The 22932-nt window shown below is 43.5% G+C and overlaps 1 protein-coding gene across 2 annotated transcripts in view; it reads left to right on the top strand.

Annotated features, from left to right (window-relative positions):
* Positions 1–411: 411 nt before the first annotated feature.
* The window catches only part of MAPRE2 (microtubule associated protein RP/EB family member 2), a 122073-nt gene continuing 99552 nt past the window's right edge, over positions 412–22932 (top strand). For both annotated transcript variants that reach the window (XM_007667463.4, XM_029068422.2), the window contains exon 1: positions 412–467. The gene's annotated coding sequence lies outside the window, so the exon portion shown is untranslated. The remainder of the gene's footprint in view (positions 468–22932) is intronic.

The raw sequence follows: 22932 nt of genomic DNA, 5'->3' as shown, positions 1-22932 counted from the left end.
TCTCTCTGTCCTCTATGTTCAAAAAGCAGCCAGGAGCAACAAGGTTGCTTTGGGTACCTGTTGAGGCCGATCCTTTGGACTTCCTGCTCCAGAGGTTGACCCACCATCTTCCTTGTATTTGTGCTTAGGTTGAAAGCCCCCCTCTGTGGGGAAAAAAGAAATATTTTTCTGAGTTAAAAGCACCTCAGTGATCCTGAGCAACAGGTTGAAAGAAACTATAAAACTTGAGAAAATGTTGAAGAACTGAAAAGAAATAGTATTTGACTTGACATAGCATGCCATTTTGAGAACTAGCTTTTAAACAGCATTTACTAAGAGGTCCTACTTAAGTTTGGAGGGTTTTTTTTTTACCACTGTATCCTGGTATTCAAAAGTCTTTTTTCTTTCTTTCTTCCAGCCTCTTCCATCACATCTCTTAAATCCAGTAAAAATCGTGAACACCAAATTGAGTTCTCATTAGCCAGCTGGTGAGTTCCCAAACATCGTCTTTAAAATAAGGGCTGCACTTTTCTTCCCCCAAAGGGATCGGTCCAGTTTTTAGCTTTACCTTGTATGGGATTGCAATAGCTTCTTGTGGGCATGGCCATTCACGGTAGTCCCAGCAGCCCAGGGACATTCACTGCACATGCCCAGTAGTGCCACAGTCACCTCACCATTCATTCATTGATTCAGTCAAATTTATTGAGCGCTTACTGTGTGCAGAGCACTGTACTAAGCACTTGGGAAAGTACCATACTCCTACTCCCCCCCCCCCACCGACCCCTTGCCTAAAAGAGGGCAAGGGGCAAATGGGCAGAGGAGACTTGTTTGTCTAAATCCAGTAGTGATCAGCTTTATCCACAACTGACGTAGCTTCCTCGCTGACCCCTAGACTTGCGCTAATGCTGGATCTTAGTACGTGATGTGCTGGTGAGACAGACATAACCATTAGATTTGGGAAGATGAAAAGTGCTAATAACTTTGCATTACCTCATACCTGTCCCCTTAGGGTCACCTTATTTGTCAGCTAGCTTAAATGATGGTCCTGGCACTTTCTAATATATAATATGGGGGAGACTGAATGTGTTCTGCTTGGATCATCATTGCAACTAGTCCTAAATCTTTCTCCGTTGAACATCCCTGCAGGGGAGTGTTGGTTGGTTGAAAGATGCATGGTTTAGCCTTGGGTTTTCTTGGTTAGTTGCAAGGAGATACAAATTTAAAATAGCTGATAAACACCACGTTGATAAGTATCCTCAGCTGAAAACTGGGTGTTCTCTCAGCCTGTAGTTTGAGTTCATAATGTTCCTGATCCATTTCTTATCCATGACCAGGCAAACTGGCCATGAATGAATGAATTGGGGCATTAAACTGGATAGCAAAGGAAATACTTAGCTCACAGTTTGGATCCTCGATTCTAATTTTGAAGATCAGCTCTTTTTGTAGAATTCAATTCATGGCTGCATCCATTTGGGTAACAGGTTCAGAAAATAATAGTGTGGCTGTGTTCTGTCAGGCATTGCTATTGCTTGGCACTAGTCTGGCATTTCCTCCTTTGTGAGCTCTGACAGCTGAATCTGTCATTTAAGTTTGGAAAATACGTACACATGCATGCACACACATGCGCGTGAACACACAACACACAGAGTTTGCAACTGTTGTAAAAGTAATTGATCACATTGCATTTATGTCTGTCCTGGGTCAAGGTGCTCAGCCCCAAAGCACATGTGACAGGACCTACAAATAAAAGCTCATTTTCTGAAGTGCAGTCATTCTACCCATTCCTTGACACGCATCCATTTTATCCAGTCCCTTGTCATTCGAGGGTTATAACCTGTCTTATGTACTTCTCATCAATTCTCAAAAAAATTAGAACTTAGGGAGTGGGGGGATAGCAAAACCTTCAGGGAGGGAGAAGAGGAACCTGGGTCCCCACCACTTCAGGTGCATCTCCCACCCCACTGTAAAAACACTAACCTCTCCCTAAAAGCTAGTGGGGATTTGATGAGAATGGCCTGCAGTTAGCATTTAGCGTGTGCTCCGAGCTTCTCTCCTGGACCTCAAGCAATGGCAGATGACAAACCTGTGGCTTGGGACAGGCTGTTTTTCCAAGACTTGACTGGGCTGAATTGCTATATTTTGGGTAGAAGCCAGTCTTAAAAGTAGCTCCAAGTCATGCTTGCAGCCTGTAGTGAATGAATTCATTTACTTTCCACAGTAGAAAAGCTTTAGGAAAAGACTCCGGTCTGGTCGGCATAGTCATAGGCACTCAAATAATTTTCTCCTTCATGAGACCAAGACTTGCCTTGATCAGTTCTGGAAAAGTCCAAGCACCCTCAATCCTCTAGAGCCCCCGCATGGCCAGGAAATTTGTGGCTCGGTCTGCCCCATATCCACTGAGTGCATGCCCAGGCCAAACTGTCTGGACTAACTTCCCTGGGAGGTGGAGTGTGTGCCCTCCCTCCTTACCAAACTAATTCTCTTCCCCTCTTCAAAACCCTACTTAAAACTCACCTCCTCCAAGAGGCCTTCCCAGACTGAGCTCCCCTTCTCCCTCTACTCCCTCTACCGCCCCCCTTCACATCTCCGCAGCTTAACCCTCTTTTCCCCCCTTCTCCCTCTACTCCCTCTACCGCCCCCCTTCACATCTCCGCAGCTTAACCCTCTTTTCCCCCCATTTCCCTCTGCTCCTCCCCCTCTCCCTTCCCATCCCCTCAGCACTGTACTCGTCTGCTCAACAGTATATATTTTCATTACCCTATTTATTTTGTTAATGAATTGTACATCGCCTTGATTCTATTTAGTTGCCATTGTTTTTACGAGATGTTCTTCCCCTCGACTCTATTTATTGCCATTGTTCTTGTCTGTCTGTCTCCCCCGATTAGACCGTAAGCCCGTCAAACGGCAGGGACTGTATCTGTTGCCGACTTGTTCATTCCAAGCGCTTAGTACAGTGCTCTGCTCAGTGGAAAGAGCACGGGCTTTGGAGTCAGAGGTCATGGGTTCGAATCCTGGCTCGGCCACTTGTCAGCTGTGTGACTTTGGGCAAGTCACTTAACTTCTCGGTGCCTCAGTTACCTCATCTGTAAAATGGGGATTAAGATTGTGAGCCCCAAGTGGGACAACCTGATTCCCCTGTGTCTACCCCAGCGCTTAGAACAGTGCTCGGCACATAGTAAGCGCTTAACAAATACCAACATTATTATTATAGTAAGCGCTCAATAAATGCTATTGAATGAATGAATAGTTCAGGGATTGGGTAGTAAGAAAGGACAGAGGATGTAGCTTATAGGCAGATATCACGCAGGATGGCTATATCCCAGGCATTAGACCCCGGGGCTGAAACTTCTATGCTGCTGGGGCTTGGATGGCACTGAAGGGAGATGGGGAATGTCTGAACCTAGCCGGAACCAACTGTGTTCAGTTTGGTGCCCACCCAACTCGATCCCCTGGCTCAGAGAGAGCTCTGGGATTTTATGGATGTCTGAGACAGAGGAGGTGGACACTATTCTGTTTAACAATAATAATGGCATTTAAGCACTTACGTTGTGCAAAGCACTGTTCTAAGCACTGGGGAGGATACAAGGTGATCAAGTTGTCCCATGTGGGGCTCACAGTCTTAATCCCCATTTCACAGATGGGGTAACTGAGGCCCAGAGAAGTTAAAAGTGACTTGTCCAAAGTCACATAGCTGACAAGTGGCTGAGCCGGGATTTGAACCCGTGACCTATGACTCCCAAGCCCATGTTCTTTCCACTGAGCCACGCTGCTTCTACTGTTTAGGCAGGGTTAATTACTTTAAGGATTGGCAGAAATGTAGATCAGATAAGTTTGAGAAGCAGCGTGGTCTAGTGGAAAGAGGGCAGACTTGGGAGTCAGAGGACTTGGGTTTTAATCTTGGTTCTGCCACTTCCCTGCAGTGTGATCTTGGGTAAGTCACTTAACTTCTCTCTGCCCCACTTTCCTCATCTGCAAAATGGGGATTAAATCTTATTCCCTCCTATTTAGACTGTGAGCCCCATGTGGGAAAGGAACTGGATCCAACCTGATTACCTTGTATCTACCCCAGCATTTAGTACAGTGCTTGGCATATAGTAAGTGCTTAACAAATACATTATTTTATTATTATTTATTATTGTGTTATTTTTAACCAGCTTTTGCTTTGGTCTGACTTTCACTGAAGCCACTTTAAACCATGCATTTGCTTCCAGGATACTGATTAGGGGCAGCAGGACATGCTTTCTCTGCTTTGTCTTTTGGGCAAATCTATCTAAGGGAAGGACTCAGGTGGCCCCTCAGATGAGATGAAGAAGGAGCAGAAGGGCAAACACCTCTGTTTGTTCCCTGGTGGAAGAGAGACTCACTGAAATAATTTTCTTTGCCTATGTAAAAAGCATGGAAGCCCCCTGAGTTTTGGCTAACAATACATTTCACTTCTCCAACCTCACCCCTTTTTCCTGGAGTTCAGAAGTGACCTCAGAAGGGAAGAGCCACGGGAGTAAGTGCCCCAAATATCTGGCCGTGGGGACGTGACAGGTTGTGCAGATGGGCACCTGTGAAGAGTAACGAAGGAGGTGGGGAAGGAGAGGGTCAGGTAGGAGAGCTTGATGGCTCCTCTCCTTATCAGCAGGATTACCTAGGGTGGCCTGGGAGCCCTCCTGAGAAGTGTTCTAATTCCAGCAGGGCAGTGTCTTCTAGTGTCTTCTCTGTGCCTCAGTTACCTTATCAGTTAATCCGTAAAATGGGGATTAAGACTGTCCAACCTGATTACCTTGTATCTACCCCAGCACTTAGTACAGTGCTTTGCACACAGTAAGCATTAACAAATGCCCTGTCATTAAAAAAGAGACAAAGGGAGAGGCAGAAGCTGCAGGAGTATAGGGAGCAAAAAAGAGTTTGGCTTAGGGAGTGAACACTTCCCACTGTCCTGTGAAATTTCCCATAGAATGCTCTAACTTCCTGCTCCTGTCCCTTCTTTAGGCAAGGTAGGAACCGTTTTAGGGTTTTCACCTTGGCTTCTGTGCAGGAAGATGAGAAGCAGACTGCCTACACAAAATTTCTAATTCCTCTGGCCTGGGCAGTCGGGGATTTGGTCTTGAAACTTCAACCTGTGCCCTGAAGATGATCATTTAATTGCTCTGAGCTAGCCATGATCTGGCTCTGATGTTTTAAAACTATTAATTCCTCAAGAAAATGATCCCTTATAATCAGTACTGCAGAGTATATACCATATAGAAAAATCACCTGAATTGCATTACTTTATTTTATAGAACTTATTAGTGCAACTACCTAGACAAATGGCTTTTTCTAAAACCTCATATGTCACTATCTGTATTCTGTACCAAAAATGATTTTCTGAAAAAATGCCTTAATTTTTGCAAAGCAGAAGTTTCTCCAGATTGCTCCTCCAGCCCACCAATCCCAACTGCAATACATCATTTCATTTATTAAAATAACACACTGCTAATTTAGAGCTTTAGTCCACAGTTTTTCCTTGTAGTGATGGGCACAAGATGAGTGGTTTGGATTTAAATATTGATTTGGGTGTCTCATTTCCGATTTCCCAATCCCCACAGATAGATTCCTTTGTTTCCTATCCTTATGACAGTGATAAATAGCCACTTAATAATCCAAGGAATATCCTTTTGTATGCCAGGAGAGCCTCATGCTATCAGCATATGAGGAAGTTATGGAGAAGATAAGCCATTTCTGGCCATAACAAAGGGAATTAATTCCCTCTTTGAATGGAGACTAAAGTTTATTGAAGACTATATTCTCTCACAATTTAGATCTATTAAATAAAACTCCCAAATGATTTAGCCTAGGACAAGAAAGGTTTTTTATCCAAGAGGATTCATTTCTTAGCCTTGACTGTACAGCTTAGACGCATAAAATTTGAAACTAGTTCAACAGTCAGTATATTGTTTTCAAAAGAATAAGATGTCCCTTTTCTATATTAAACTGCTTGTTCGCATTTTACCGAGTGTCTTTCATAAGGGTCAGTAGATAATCAGGTAGAAAACACAGACTCTCATTATTCCCTGTCTGGACTTAGTGTTCTACAACAGGCAACTTCAGACCTGGTTAGAAGAACTTGTTGAAAAGAAGTTCCTTGGACCCTTGAATTTATTGCCTCATGAGCCATAGTCAAATTATATTTTCAAATCAAATTCTTTCTCTTTTACTCAGGAGTATTCCAGTTTAATAGTACCAAAGATTTTAAAAAGGAAATCATCTGACTAGTAGCAACTCATTGAAACTGGTCATTGTCAAAGTTATCGTTTACAAAGCTTCCTTCTTTCAAGGATGTCCTTTTAAATTGGCCTTTTGTTATGCACAACAAGGCTGCCTCTGCAGAGAATGAAAACAGTAACCATCCATATTCAGTAGGAAAGGGAGGTTTTAATTTGCTATTGTGCAGTCTTACTCTGAAGAAGGTTTTTTCTTAGTGGTATTTAAGTGCTTACTATTTGACAGGCACTGTGCTGAGCTCTGAGGTAGATAGAAGCTAAACAGGTTGGACCCAGTCCATGTCCCACATAAGGTTCACAGTCATAATCCCCATTTTATAGATGAGTTAACTGAGATGCAGACAAGTGAAGTGACTTGCCCAGAGTCACACAGCAAACAAATGGTGGAGCTGGAATTAGAACTCAGGTCCTCTGACTCACAGGCCACTCGGAAATGGAAGGATCGTACAACTACTTTATTCCAAACTCCTTAACTAGGTAAAGGATCAGAAGGGGGTGGTGGGAGGGGAACCCTTTCTAAACACAGCTAGGTTGAATACTAGACCAATGGCACTGGTGCAGCTACTGCGATACACATGAGCAATTAGCTTGTTGTGGGCAGGGAATGTGTCTACCAACTCTGTTTTATTGTTTTCTCCCAAGCACTTAGTACAGTGCTCTACACTCAGTAAGTGCTCAAAAAATACGATTGAATGATGGTCTTCTGTCATAAATGACAGATGGGCCTCAGTCCTCTCACTTCCAGGATTGGAAGACTTAAGGACCAGGAACCTATGCAAAGGACTAAAACCCTCTTCTTTCCCATTCCTCGTGTACCCAGATGGACTTAATAGTTTTAATGATGAAGTTTTTTTTGCAACCTAGTGTTATTCTTTTAGGTGAGGCTACAAACTGTAACTACTGTCCTGTAAACACTACATCCCATGGCATTAAGGGTGGTTGGTTTCCTTTTGTTTTAGAATATAGAAGGTGACACCTTTTAAACTGCCCCAAGTGCAAAGTGCTATTTGGCCTCAAGTTATTGGCAAGCGGCTAATTGACATCTCTAATTCTAACTGTGGCACATCTCTGGGGACAAGGGGGACCAAATGTAACTGGATAGACTTAAGATCCAGTGAAATTGAAGTAGATAACTTATGAAGAATAAATGGCCTCAAATATTTCAAGTTGGTGGGAGGAGAATGGAAAAGGATAGTGGGGAAAAGGAAGCAAGTGAAACAGCTCAAGATGAACCTGGCAGATTGTGCGGTGGTGGACATTTCTAATTCCCCTGCAACATTTGCAAGTACTTGAAATATGTCACTCGAGCAAATACTTGAGAGATGTCACTTGAGCAGATGGAATCTTCAAGTGTTTGGAGGGGAGAATGGTCCAGGCTTATGAAGCAATCTCTCTCCCATCCACTCCTTGGTAATAATAACAGTAACAATAATTGGGGTATTTAAGTGCTTACTATGTGCCAGGCACTGTACTGTGCCCTGGGGTGGATATAGGCAAATCGGATTAGTCGCAGTCCTTGTCCCACACTGAGACTCCCAGTCTTGATCCCCATTTTACAGATGAGGTGACTGAGGCACAGGGAAGGGTAGCGACTTGCCCTGGGCCACTTCTCTGTGCCTCAGTTACCTCCTCTGTAAAATGGGAATTAAGATTGGGAGTCCCCATGTGGGACAGGGACTGCGTCCAACTGATTTGCTTTTATCCACCCCAGTGCTTAATACTGTGTCTGGTACATAGTAAGTGCTTAACAAATACCACAATTATTATTGTTGCTGTTATTAATCTCTGCAAGCAGAAGCTTTAAATGGCACCCTTGGTGATTCTTTCAGTTTTATCCCTCTCTACTTCACAAGATAAGTCAGAGGGCTACACTGATCACTCACTAAGTAGCAGAGTGGTTAATGTCTTTCTGGCAGGAGCAAATTTGATCACAGCCCAACACTCTGGGAGAGACTCTGGAAGTCTCTGCTGGCCACATCAGCCGAAAGATCAAACTGTGCAATCTAAAGCTCAGGGCATCTGTATAATTAAACCAATTACAGAAAGATTGCTCTCAAAGAGGAGTTGGGAAGCAAGCACAAGTGCTCGTGTCTTTAGTTTGCAGGAATATTTTCAGTACTTTGTATTTACTCCCAGACCCTGGTATTGGCAAAGAGAGCCAGATAGGATATTAAACTGTTCAGTCACCCACCTCAGGACATGGAGAGGATTTGCACAGCTACTAATCAATCAGTGGTGGGTAGTGAGCACTTACTGTGTGCTGAGAGTACTGTATTAAGTGCTTGGGAGAGCACAGTGCAACAGAGTTTGCTGACAAATTTCCTGCTCACAGTGAGCTTACAGTCTATACTGCAGTTAATGCTTGTTTGTTTCCTTTTCTCATTTCCTTTACTCTCACTCCCCTCTGCATCACACCGATTTCCTTCTTTTATTTATTATGGCCCCCCTTCAGCACCACAAGCACTTTTGTACACATCTGTAATTTATTTATTTTAATGTCTGTCTCCCCTTCTAGACTGAAAGGTTATTGTAGGCAGGGAATGTGTCTGTTATATTGTACTCTCCCGAGCACTTAGTACAGTGCTCTGCACACAGTAAGCGCTCAATAAATACAATTGATTGATTCCAATTAGCCTTTTCTCAAAAATGACTCCCACTTCCTCCAGTGAGCTTTGATAGGACTGTGAGTGGATATCTTTTGACCAATAGAACTTCAGATGGGGTAGTCTTTTATCCAGGCTTTTTTGGGCAGGCTATTTCTGTGCCTAAGAACCCTGGTCCTATTTGCCTGAAGCATGTTTCTGCCAATGTGACGTGGTCACATGGAAGAAAGATGAGGTATTGAGTTTAAAATGGGAGGGCTGGGGGGACAAGAGTACCTAAATGAGCACAGAGGGGTCTGAGAGCCCCACTTAGCTCTGTCCCCCTGGTATGGAGGAAAAAATGGAGCTCCAGGTAAAGAAGTCAACCCTAATTTAACCTACTCTTCCCAGAAGTGACCTTTGGCCAACCAGGGGCTGAAGGGATTGAATTGAGGTTGAACTGCCCAGTAATCAGTCAGTCCTGTCTTTGGAGATTCATGATGGCCGACGAAAAATAACTCTCATCACTGCGAGCATGATTTCATGAGAGTTGGTGATTTCTGGTCATTGTTAGTCCATGTGACCGGGCTTGGGTTTTGACAGTTTCTACAAAGAGGTTAGGCTAGCCTGTGCTTTATATACTGTCATCACCCATACCTTTAAAGGTCCATAGACACTAGAAAAATTCAGTACAAACAGCTATTCTGTTACAAGAGGTTACAGTTTTTCAAAATCCTGAATTGGTGTCCAGTACCTTATGCATGTGCACACATCGTTTCTTCCTACCTCATGGCATGCTGCACCCACACAGACTTGCATTGTCAGACAAATGTTTCCTAATTCCCTGAAAATATTCTAGTCAAAACACGCAGGGAAAATGCGTGTGATGTCAGATCTGCGTATATTTTTTTAAATGGGTGTATTTCCATCAGGCCAACACACGTACATTTGAGGACTTGAAATAGCTTTCCCAGCATGATTTTTGTGTTTAATTCAGTAATCTAACTTTAAAAAAGACTTAGGCTAGCCACTGATATCTCACTGCCACATTTACTGAGCACTGATTAAACTTTGTGCACTCTTGGAAAAGGATTACAATAACCTCCATGGCATGGCTCAGTGGAAAGAGCACGGGCTTTGGAGTCAGAGGTCATGAGTTCGAATCCCAGCTCTGCCACTTGTCAGCTGTGTGACTGTGGGCAAGTCACTTAACTTCTCTGTGCCTCAGTTACCTCATCTGTAAAATGGGGATTAAGACTGTGAGCCCCACGTGGGACATCCTGATTCCCCTGTGTCTACCCCAGCGCTTAGAACAGTGCTCGGCACATAGTAAGCGCTTAACAAATACCAACATTATTATTATTATTACCACATAAAACACATTAAAAAAAACAGCTTAATGATTGTGAAATATTGACTGGACTAAGTCTTCCAAAACTCGGGAATGGTGAGAACAGTTGTGACCTTGCATACTTTCAAAAAGCACTATTTTAGTCTTTTTTATCTAGACTGCAAGCTCATCACCAACTAGTCAGGCAGTGGGGCCTTTCCTCCTCCTGCCCCCTCTGAGTGAACTTCATTCTCTCTCTGAGAGCAAACCCAGTGGAAGTCCTGGGCAGTGACTTCCTGTCACTGCCATATTTAGATTTGGATGGATTCCCTCCAGCCTCTCACCTCCTCTTCGCAGTCTTCCCCGTTGTTCCTTCCCTCCATTTTCCCAAGATGACCAAACCTCCGTGGTGGCCTTTGAACTCCTCAAAATCACCACAGGATGGCCTAGGGGAGCCCAGGAGTCGAGGAATGCAGGTTCTAATCCTGCCTTTGCCCCTTGCCTGCTTTGGATCTCATTCAAGTCATTTAGCTTCTCTGCACCTCGGTTGCCTCATCACCAGAGGGTGTGGATTTGGCTGCTTCAGTGTTGGAACATAGCAGCCCTGACAACACACCTGCTGGGAAATGCAGTAGTGCTACCCTACTGAATCCCCTCTCCCTGATGTTAGAAGAAGGGAAGTTGGTTGTGGGCAGGGAATGGGCCTACCAACTTTGTTATACTGTTATATAGTGCTCTCCCAAGCACTTAGGACAGTGCTCTGCACACAGTAAGCACTCAATAAATACTATTGATTGATAGATACGTAGGATGCCAGGATGCTGCATCACCTAAATTCTGGAGTAGTGTATAGCAGGAGTTGATATAGTTAAGCTGGTGGTTCTTCCAGCCCTCCAGCTGCCCCCCTTCCCTCACTCCCTCTGGTCTCTAAGAATGTTTGTGATATGGCCAGAGGCCATACCTTAGCCTTGAAACTCATCAGCCCATCAGTCTAGTGATATTGCATCAGGGGATCACCATAGTGTGATGTAGGCAGTATTCCTGGAACATTGAAACAGTGCAACAGCAGAGACTGGGGGGAGGCACCATTGTTCCCAGGGCTAGGAGACTTTTTTAGGAATTGTTTCTTTTCCATCCTAAATCTGTCCAAGTGACAGGAGATGAGTCTCTAGGTAGGTGTGACCCATCGGGTGTTCACAGCCGCGAACCGTTCGGAACGCAGACCTTGGAAGTGAATCCTGTATTCGTGGCGGTACCTGAGACATATAGGTGGAAGGCAAAACCTGTTCTGTTAGGTCCTTTCACCTCAGCCTTGAAGAATGATTTTTAAACTCTCAGCCTGCAAGTCTTTTAACCACCCACAAAATGATCACCAGCCCTTTCTGCAGGTCCTTTTGTCACAATGTTACTACCTGTTAGAGTTTATGAGGATCTGGGGCTCAATTTCAAAGTACCATCTTTTCAATTTATATCGGTTCTTCCTTGCCCGTGTAACCTCTTAAACCCTAATTTTTGTGCTAATGAGTATAACTGCTTTGAAAGTCAAGTGTACTTACTGCAGTGTTTTATTATCCCAGATGGTTATTCAGAGGAACAATCCAGTCATGTTTATCTACCTCTATGTTTAGCATCTCCCCACAGCAATTTTGGTGCTTTCAATATAGGCTCAACCACAATTGTGGGGTGGGTGGACTTACATATATACTTCATCAGGGCATCAGCTGCATGGAGTCTTACTTTTGGAAAGATCTGAATTGGCAAAGGAGTGTGGTCATGGGAGAATTGGATAGAGGGAGCCTCCATTCCCTAAAGGATTAGTCCTCAAGGAGAGGAACTATAATGAGGGTTTGGAGTCAAGTTGTTTTGAATAACAAGAAATGTTTGTTTGCTGGAGGGATGTTGTTTGCACTTATCTGAAAGGATCTAGTGGCTACTGGTACTGCTTTCTGTCAAGACAATAGGCAATAGAGACAGAAAAATCATGCAGTTTAGTTAAATGTGCTTTTAAAAATTGCTATTTGCTTTCCCAGTTCTGTTCAAAAGCAGTGTTTCATCGCCTTTTTGAATTATTCTTCTTCCTACTATTCTCATTACTGTTGTATTTGTTAGTGGCTTACTCTGTGTCAAGCACAGTTCTAAGCACTGGGATAGAAACAAGATGGTCAGGTCGGGCACAGTCCCTATCACCACAGGAACACTGTGGGGATCACAGTCTAAGTTATGAATGTAGGAAATGTATCTAAGCTGAGTGATGAATCAGAAGTCGCAGATTCTGTTGCACAAAGGAAAGTGTCAGCCTTTCTAAATCCTTTTGTTTGAAATGGGTCCTCTATTTTTTTATGGTATTTGTTAAGCACTTAGTATGTGCCCAACTCTACCAACTCTGTTTTATCATACTTTCCCAGGAATTTAGTACAGTACTCTGTACACAGGAAGTGCTCAATAAATGATTTTTTGAAGTACTGCACTAAATGCTGGTTAGGTACAAGATAATCGGATTGGACATAGTCCTTAGCTCTCATCAGGCTCACGGTCTAAGTGGGAGAGAGAAAGGTTTTGTAAGACTCATTTTACAGATGAGGAAATGGTGGCACAGAGAAGTTAAATGACTTGGCCAAGGTCCCACAGCAGGCAGGTGATGGAGCCTGGATGAGAACCGATGTCCTCTGACTCTTAAGCCTGTGCTCTTTCCAATAAGTCATCCTTCTTCCCACACTCCATGAGACCGGGCTCTCCAAATCAGAGTGCACCAAGTAGTCCTATAATCTGAGAGTTGCACTTTTGCAAAGCACACAATTGAGGAAAACTTGTGCTGTAATAATAATAGCAATTGTGCTATTTCTTAAGCGCTTGCTATGTGCCAGGCACTATACTAAGCACTGGGGTGGTTACAAGCAAATTGGGTTGGACACAGTCACTGTCGCACATGGAGCTCAGTCTCAATCCCCATTTTACAGATGAGGAAACTGAGGCACGGGGAAGTGAAGTGACTTGCCCAAGGTCACACAGCAGACAAGTGGCAGAGCTGAGATTAGAACCTGTGACCTTCCGACTTCCAGGCCCGTGTTCTCTCCACTCTGCCATGCCACTTCTCATTGCCATTCCATTGCTACACGCACAAATCGATTCTTCCAGTATTGCAACGCACTGTGTCGAAACAGCGTGCTTGCTTTCGGGCAAATGTTCCCTAATTCCCTAAGGAGGTCCTAGCCCAAACATACGGTGAAAATACTTGTTCTGGCAGAATATGTATAATTGTCAGGAAAGTGTGATAGGATCCCAGAAACTATCTTAAGAGCTTTCACCCTCTAGACTCTAAGCAGGGAACATGTCTACCAATTCTGTTGTGTTGTACTCTCCCAAACGCTTAGTACAGAGCTCTACATACAGTAAGCACTCAATAAATGCCATTGATTGATGGGTTAAGTGACTTGCCCAAGGTGACACAGCAGACAAATGGTGGAGCCAGGATTAGCCCCCAGGTCCTCTGACTCTTTCCTCTAGGTCATGACTACTCATATCTTCCTCAGTGTTTAGCACAGTTTTGGGCACAGAGGTAGCAGTTAACAATAATAATAATAATAATAATAATGATGTTGGTATTTGTTAAGCACTTACTATGTGCAGAGCACTGTTCTAAGCGCTGGGGTAGATACTGGGTCATCAGGTTGTCCCACGTGAGACTCACAGTCTTAATCCCCATTTTACAGAGGAGGGAACTGAGGCACAGAGAAATTAAGTGACTTGCCCACAGTCACACAGCTGACAAGTGGCAGAGCGGGGATTCGAACCCATGACCTCTGACTCCTAAGCCTGTGCTCTTTCCACTGAGCCACGCTGCTTCTCTATATATATGGTAACTATTACTATTTTGAAGTAAGCTCTCAATAAATACCATTGATGATGATGATGACACCTTTGGGATGGGCAAGCTGGCTCAGTTTGGGTCTGCAGGTGTTGGTGCCTGAGAAACTGGGCATCAAGCATTTAGATTCAAGTTACCAGGTGCAGTCTCTGTCCCACCCCGGCAGAAAGCATGTCTGTCTTTCATAAGGAAGCTTTAAAGAGAATATAATTTTCTTAGGCTTTTGGGTTTTTGGTAATTATCCCTGGAGAGTTCCATCTGAGTGCAAGTAGTCCTTTGTTCACACCTGACTTCACTTTAGTTTTTAATGTGGCCTAAATGGCAACCAGTATGCCTGATTGAGTTAATTCTGCATTACCACCTCACTGCTGTACTTGGTTGAGATACTGATTTCCTGAGCCTCCAGGTTTCAGTGGTAAATTAGGCATAACTGTTACGTGTGCTTTCATCATGAGAAAGAATAAAAAGTTTAAAAATGGCCTCCGATAAAGCCCCCATTTGTATCCATATTGGGATACAGACATTCATTTAGCTATATTAAATAATTCCAGCTCCTCCACTTGCCTGTTATGTGACTTTGGAGAAATCCCTACTTTTCTCCATGCTTCAGTTTTCTAATCCAAAAAGTGGGGTTCCAATACCTCTTACCCCTGCTATTTAGCCTGCAATCCCCTTGTGGAACAAGGAATGTGTCTGACCCAAGTATCCTATATCTACCCCAGTGCTTAATACAGTCCCCATAGTTAGGGAATCAAAGGTTTTGTGCCTCGGGTTGCCCAATTAGAGGAGTTAGCTGTTCAGTTGATCTTCAGGAGTGGGATGAATTTTCAAAAACCCTATCTGATATCCTGGGATATCACCTCCTGATCTTTGTGGAGTCCAAAAGCTGCTGATTTTTCTTCTTTCCTCAGTCTGAATTAGCCATTTGTAAAGCATTTTTAAACAATGAATGAATGAATGAATTTCACAGTGGAACTGCCCTGTAGCATTTTGAATTATTGAATTATTCATTAAGGGTGTGATTAATCATTCCCAGGTTAATCTTCCTTGGTGAAGCACCCTCCCAAAAGAGGGAAAGAAGACACACCCTTGAGGGAAACCTTGTTTTTTTGAGGTGGGGTAAAATCATAAATTAAACCTGTGAGGCAGTGACACATTTCAGTAGTCTAGGCCCTGGATTGGAAGCCAGGGAGCTAATTTTGTGTGTAATACTGAATCATCTGGAGATTGATTCACCAGAATTTCACTAAGCTGCACCTTTGATCTACAGACTCAGTCAGTGTTTGCCTCATATGGCTGTAATTGGAAATAATTAGGGTATAATTATAAATACTCCAAAAGCATTATGTGCGCTAGAATGCCTACTAATAAAGGCAGCTATAGTAGCAATTGGACAAGAAAGTTAGAGGAAAGGGGCATTTATCAACCCTCCCCCCTGCTTATTTTATAAAATAATTTGTATTACCCTAAGATTTCCTAAAGCCTAAACTTTGGTGTGATCACATAAAAATTTAGAGCATAAAAATTGTCTGCTGCAATATCATTGTTTCTGGTGCTTACATCCTGGAGGCCTTGGAGGATGCTCCACGTACCTGTTATGGTATTTTTTTCTCTCCTGGAATAAAGCTTAGGGAAAACTCAGTCCTGCCTTGCTTTCTGGAACTTGCAAAAGCATTACCTGGGGGGTTAATTTGGTGTAAAAGGGGGAAAATAGCAAAATTGGTTTCTGCATATGTTCCTTACTCTCCCCCCTGACCCCCCTGCTCCCAGTAGGTTCACTGTTAGATGAACTTTATTCTGCAATCCAGGAGGACCTCGGCCTCCAGCCTCTTCCTTCCAAGAGAAAGGGGACTGCTCCCTCCAGCCTCTTTCTGCTGCCCTGGCCCCTGAATGCTTCACACACTGAATGGGAGGCAGGGAGGGTGGCAGGTGGTGAATAGATCAATTGAACCCTCTGTCAAACTAGAGGGCCTTTCATCCTGGCCATCTCAGCAAGATGGTTGAGGTAGGAAGGGTTCCCTTCCCCTGCAGGGTTTTCTGTTTGCTTACTTTCCCAAGCACTTAGTCCAGTGCTGTGCACACACTAAGCACTCAGTAAATATGATTGATTGATTTTGTGTCTGAGATGCTAAATAGCTTACTTGGATGGTGAACCCCTGAGGGACTATGTCTAATTCCCACCTTCATATTCTTTCCTAGCACTTAGTACTGTTCTCAGCATACAGTAAGAGCACAGTAAATCCAATGATTTCTGGGGAACTCCTTCATCCTCAGTACACCACCCAGTGGCCCATCTGTTGGGGCTAAAGCAGATTATCACTTCCCAGTTCCTTTTGGGCCCTTTTCCGGGCCCCACCCTTTTATTCTCCCACCCTTCTGTCCCACTTCCAGCTGCTCTTGGAGAAGAGAATCAGTGAATTTTTACATTGAAGATGTTTTGACCCGATGAAAATTATTTACTGATGTCAAATGTGAGAAGGTGAGAATTTAAAATGTTCCTGAACAACAGCACATCTAGCTTGGAATTCTGCAACATCTGGAACTTTTTTTCTTTCAGTGATATTTGTGAAGCACTTACTCTGTGTCGAATCCTGTTCTAAGTTCCGGGAAAGATACAAGTTAATCAGGTGGAACCATCCCTGTCTGACATGGGGCTCACAGTTTGAATAGGAGGGAGAAAAGGTATTGAATCCCCATTTTGCTGTTAAGGAAACTGAGGTACAGGGAAGTTAAGTGGCTTGCCCAGGGCCACACAGCTGGCAAGTGGTGGGAGCTGGGATTAGAACTCAGGTCCTCTGGCTTCCAGGCCCATGATTTAACCACTAAGCCATGCAGCTTTCCCGACTTACTTTAGCTGACTTCTCCAAACTTTAATTTCCTCATCTGGAAAATAGGAATGGGTGCTTGGACTTCATCCTTACCTGCATCTTTCTAATATTGAAAATACACAATTTGTGGGTAGGAGAGTCTCACCGTCTCACAGCTTAAGCTCTCTTTTTATCATCATAACTCAGAAATGCTGATTGGTTGCCTGCTGTGTATTCTGCAAGCCCAGCACCAGTTCGTTCACACCCCAAACTGCAAATGAGCACCACCAACATATTCCATAAAGCATTGCTCAGAGGGAACGCCGTTAAATATTGCCGTGTAATTTGCCTTACATGTTAGGGCAAAGCTCCCCCTCTGGCACCCTTGTAACTGAGAACTTTGCAAGGTCCTTAAGTTTATCCCCACTTTGTTTTGGCGGACAATGCCTTTCACAAGCCAAGGCTAATTTATGTAAACTATCATTTCTGCCCCTCCTATACACTTGCCCGCTGTATGATACAAGCTCAAGCCTGGAAGTCGCTTGCTCTGGGTAGACTGTTAGCCGTTTGCCTGACCGCTTGAGTAATGACCCCAAGAGAAGTTGTCAGACAGGGATGTGACTAGGAGAGAGATTCTCGAGAACCCAAAATGAATTCACTTTATGAATCAATAATAATTCCCTCTAGACTGCAAGCTCTTTGTGGTCTGGGACCATGTCTATCAACTACGTCTACTGTCTATCAACAACTCCACTGTCCCAAGCACTAAGTATGGTGCTCTGCGTACAGTGAGCACTCAAATACCATTGATGATTTTTTTTAATGGTATTTAAGTGCTTGCTATGTGCCAGGCACTGTTCTAAGCACTGGAGCAGATACAAACTAATCAGGTTGGGGACAGTCCATGTTCCACGTGGGGCTCCCAGTCTCAATCCTTATTTTACAATTGAGGTAACAGAGGCACAGAGAAGTGAAGTGACTTGCCCAAGATCACACAGAAGACAAGTGGTAAGCTGAGATCAGAACCCAGGTCCTTCTGACTCGCAGGCCTGTGCTCTATCAACTAAGCCATGCTGCTTCTGATGATAATAACATGCCCCATTATGCACAAAGTTTCACCCTGCAGATCTTGGCCCTCTAGAAAATTCCATGCAAAAGACAAAAGAGGACAGACCCACATTTCAGTGATGTGCTGGGCTGAGAGGGGCCCGGGTGAAGTGTTGGGACTGAATCAGTCATGTGCAAGCACTTAAAGCCAGCAAGATCCCCAGAGAAAGAAATGAAGCAGGGAAAATAACCAGGGTCCAGTTTAGGGATGCTGAGAAATAGCACAAAAGAGGAAGAATTAAATCAATTTTTGAATGCCAGGCTCTGAAAGGAAAGCCTACTCAGGCTTCGAGGATTCCTGTCCCAGTGTTTTTGCTCATACTCTATTTACTCTTCATTGGCCAGAACCCTCGGGAGGGGACATCATCTTTTGTCTTCTCCCCAGCTCCTCCTGCCTCCTGTCTGTTAGTGAGGGTAGATGATGAAATGGCTAGGAAGTTGCAGTGCGGGGAGGATAATGAGATTACTTCTGGACACAAAAGCTTTTACCAGGGAAGTACATACAGTATTTTAGTCTCTATAGTTTATCTAGTCATCCTTTAAAGGAATATTTCACTTTCACATTCTTCATTATCATGTATGCAAATCCTGTTCTGGAACAAAACTGACACCTCCAGTGGTCTTTTAAATAGGATCACTATGGGAAATGAAGGGCGGGGGGAGACAGAGAAACAAGAATTAGAAGAGTATGTTGTTCAGCGTATGATGATGATGACTGAAACTTCTATTTGTATGGGAGTTGTTGCCTATGTTAGGTACCATTTTACTTTTCCATTTTTACAAAACATAAGTTTTGGGAGCTTGAAAGCATGGCTAAAATTGTAAATTTCTTTGGAGGAAGAAGGATGGTTTGTATGGGGTTTTAGATCCAGCTTAGCAAACTGTGTGAGACTGTTTTTAATGGACCAACACAAAACAGCTTTGTGGGGGGATCCTTCTGCAGAAAGTGGGAACTTCTTTACAACTGTGGAGAGAAGGGATGCATTTATCCCTCACAGCACTTTTGTACATATCCATAATTTTATTTATATGAATGTCTGTTTCCCCCTGTAGGCTGTAAACTCACTGTGGGCAGGGAATGGGTCTACTGACTCTGTTATATTGTACTCTTCCAAGTGCTTAGTACAGTGCTCTGCACATGGTAAGTGCTCAGTAAATATCGTTGATGAATAGATTTATTGCATTTCTCATCAACCTTTGTGGCTGTCTCTTAAGAATGTTGCTTTTCATCAACTCATCCCATGGAGCACATATTTTTAAAATGCCATTTGGGGAGCGGTTTTTTGCTTCTCAGTCACCCAACGTAAAACTCAATCAATTGTTTATTGAGGGCCTAAAAGGGCTGCAAATCCTGTACTAAATATTTGAGAGTGTAAATAGATACGAACCCTTACCTCAAGGAGCTTCAAATCTAAAAGGGGATTTCATCTTCTACTTTGAAAGCTGTAGAACTTGGGCAGTGAAGGATATCGGCCTAACCTGAAAAGATTTAGTACCCTCCCCAGGCCAGCCGTGATCGATTCACTAACTCCAAAGCTGGCTTACTTAGAGCAGTCCCAGGAGGGAAAATGTGGGCTTGGGTCCCAGCTGGATTCCCCTTCTGGAAATAACAGGCAGCAAGGCAGCAGCTGAGGAGGCTGTGGCCCTGTGTCTTTGTGACGAGAAACCTTTAATCCAATGTGGATCAAAACCAGCATCTGCTCTATCAGCTCAGAAAAGAAAGTGCTCTTGGACTGCATTTTTTTTTTGTAAGCTGCCTTTCTTCCAGACCCCTCACAGTAATTTGCAGGCATTATCTCATTTGTCCTTACTATATTATTCCTAAGAGGCAGTTAGCCATTGTTTCTATTCTTTCCTGATAGATGGAGACACAAAGGAACTGACCTAACATTTCCCAGGAAGAAAAAGTGGTTATCAGAGAAGCAGCATGACCTAGCGGAAAGAGCCACGGCCACAATCCTGGCTCTGCCAATTGTGTGCTGTGTGACCTTGGGCAATTCATTTAATTTTTCTATGCCTCAGTTTCCTTGACTGTAAAAATGGGGATTCCTTGCCTGTTGTCCCTCTTACTTAGTGAGCCCAATGAGGGACGGGAACTGTGTCCAACCTGATTATCTTCTATCTACCCAGAACTTAGAACAGTGCTTGCTGCGTAGTAAACAATAAATATAATAATAACAATAACATCCTGATATCCGTGGCCCCCAGCTTCCTCATCTGTAAAATGGGGATTAAATCCTACTCCCTCCAAATAGACAGTCACCCCATGTGGATAGCGACTGTATCAAACCTGATTATCTTGTATCTACCACAGGGCTTCATATAGTGGTTGGTACACAGTAAGCGCTGAACAAGTATCACCACCATCCCAATCCAGTATGCTCACAGGACTGTCAGGGCTGCTATCTGCAGAACACTTTCAGGAATTTGAGGAAAGATGGGGAAATGGAGTGAGCGCTTAGTACAGTACCTGGCACATAATAAGCACCTAAGAAATGCATTTTTTAAAAAAATGAACTTTAGTGGGAAACCATATTTATTCACACTGTTTTCCCAAGTACCCCTCGCTTACATTTCCCTAAACCTAAAGCTATTCATTCATTCATTCAATCGTATTTATTAAGCACTTACTGTGTGCAGAGCACTGTATTAAGCACTTGGGAAAGAACAATACAACAATAAACAGTGACAAACCCTGCCCACAAGCAGCTCACAGTCCCCTTGTTTGCTATCACATGCATGGTTTACCATGAGCAACAGTCTTCTCTTCTCCCCCACCCCCTGACCCAGAAAGGAGGTGGAGAAAAAGTAAAAATAGTGCCCTTTCCTGTTTTGTGGGAATAAGGCCAGCTTCCCTATGTTCACTAGGCATTGGGATATTTCCTTATTTAGCAGTAAGGAGCTAGTCTTAACTAGTATGGCGTGACCCTTGTCATCCTTGAGTAACCACAAAGGATGAGCACCATTCTTGGGTTAAAAAATGTGCCAGATTAAAAATCCTTATGGACTTGAAAGATGGGGGCCCAGGAAACCAGAAATCAGTCCTGGAGAACAGTGGATATCGCTGTGTTTATTCAAAGCGTCCAACTTGTTAAGCCTATTTGTGTATGGACTGAGCTTCTGCCCAAGGAGATGCAGTGGTGGGGGCTGGGATCAGGAGATGGAGTGCAAAAGTTAGTATTTTACTCCTGAAGGAATGATGGGAAGTGCCCCAAGGCATTAGGGGAGGAATGCTCAGGAAGGGGATTTTAAAAGGTATTAGAAGGAAGAGGGCAGAGTGAAGGTAGACAGTGTCCTTGGTTGGAGTTCACAGATTAGGCAGTCAGTGCTGGAAGAAGGTGATTTAAGGACTGAAAACAGCTCTGTGCTGGGCAGTGGCCCATGAGTGGGTGGTCCTCAGTAAGGACTATATTATGCATCAGGGGAGATAGAGGGAAGAAGATAGTTTCTGCATATCGCCTTGGAAGATCAACAGAAGGACACGTTTGGCATCTTGGAGAGGTGTGTTCTGAGGGTGGGATTGTGTTAGTAATGTGTCTTTATAGAGGAAGCGTCAGCAATGCTTTTCAAGTGTGTGGAGGAGAATAATCAAAATGAATATGAGGAGTTTAAAGTGTTAGAGAAAAGCTTAATCGTTATTCTATTTTTACCCAGTAATAGTTGAAGTATTTGTTGGACATTTTTTATGTACTAAACACTGGGGTAGATACATGCAATTTTACTTATTGAGCATTTAATATGTGCCCAGCACTGTACGAAGGTCTTGGGGGAGTACAATACAACAGAATTAGCAGATTCGTTCCCTACCCATATGTAATTTACATCAGGTTGGAAATGATCTCTGTTCCATAAGGGGCTCACATTCTAGGTCCTGAAGACTGTAAACTTGTTCTGGGCAGGGAACGTGTCTATCAACTCCGTTATAAGGTACTCTCCCAAGCACTTAGTACTGTGCTCTGTACACAGTAAGTGTTTCATAAATTTTGTTGATTGATTCTGAGGGAGAGGAAGAATAAGGAAACCAAAGCATAAAGAGAAATTAAGTGATTTTTTCCAAAGTTGCCCAACAAGCAAGTGGCCGAGCTGGGATTAGAACCCAGGTTCTGTGACTCCCAGACCTATGCTTTTTCCACTAGACTATGTTACTTCTGGTCATTTAGCACACACCTGTATGTGTGCGTGTGTGTATGTGTTTTTCTGTGTTTAGTCTCCCCTCAACAAAGAAAAAATTTGTTACCATTTTGAAGGTGTTTTTTGTTTTATTTGTCATTTGTTAGAGCTCTTTTAGTGGCCAAGCATAGCTCTATACCAAGCCCAGTATGCTTCGTGTTGCATTTTACTGTAAAGATTGCATCTGATGGCCACAACCCTCCACACATAAATAAATGGTTTGGTTCTCTTGGGACTCTAATCCTAGGAAATACAGAATTCAGACTTTGACAAGGGAGGCTAGGAAAAGAAAAAACCTTCCACTGGTCTGAGTACAACTTCTGTGAATCCTGACTTCATAACTTAACTTATCCCTGGCAGTAGCTGCAGCAGCCAAACTCAGCAACTGTCTGCCACTGTATCCGTTCCAGCTGTCAAAAAACCAAACACAGTGGGCCGTTTTCGCAGAAGTATTTGAGGCAACCCGAATTAAAGCCAGTTCTCGATTTTTACCAAGAGCAGATTAATCCAATTTGCAGATTGACCAGGCCCTTAGCACTTTTTCTTCGGCGCTAAGTGCAGTCTGCAGTTCGGGCTGTTTGCTACGTTAACACCCCCGTTTTGGAGGCGGTTAGGAAAAAGAGATGAAGCTAAATCAGATAGTGCTGTTTCTTGATAGCAGCTCTAGTAAATAGTTTCGAGGAGCAGGAGGAAATTAGCACTAATGGCTAGGATAAAGCTTTGCGATTATCTGAAGATGTAATTATTCATCTAATTTCCAGTTCCCAGTTGCCACATATAACCGAGGGTTGGCTCCACATTGACTGTCTCATTAGCCCAGGGCCAAGTTGAGCTTGGGGGT

The sequence above is a fragment of the Ornithorhynchus anatinus genome, chromosome 7 (genome assembly GCF_004115215.2).
Source record: "Ornithorhynchus anatinus isolate Pmale09 chromosome 7, mOrnAna1.pri.v4, whole genome shotgun sequence".
Lineage (NCBI taxonomy): Eukaryota > Metazoa > Chordata > Mammalia > Monotremata > Ornithorhynchidae > Ornithorhynchus > Ornithorhynchus anatinus.
The sequence above is the reverse complement of the archived record's forward strand: the minus strand, read 5'-3'. Positions and strand labels throughout refer to the sequence as shown.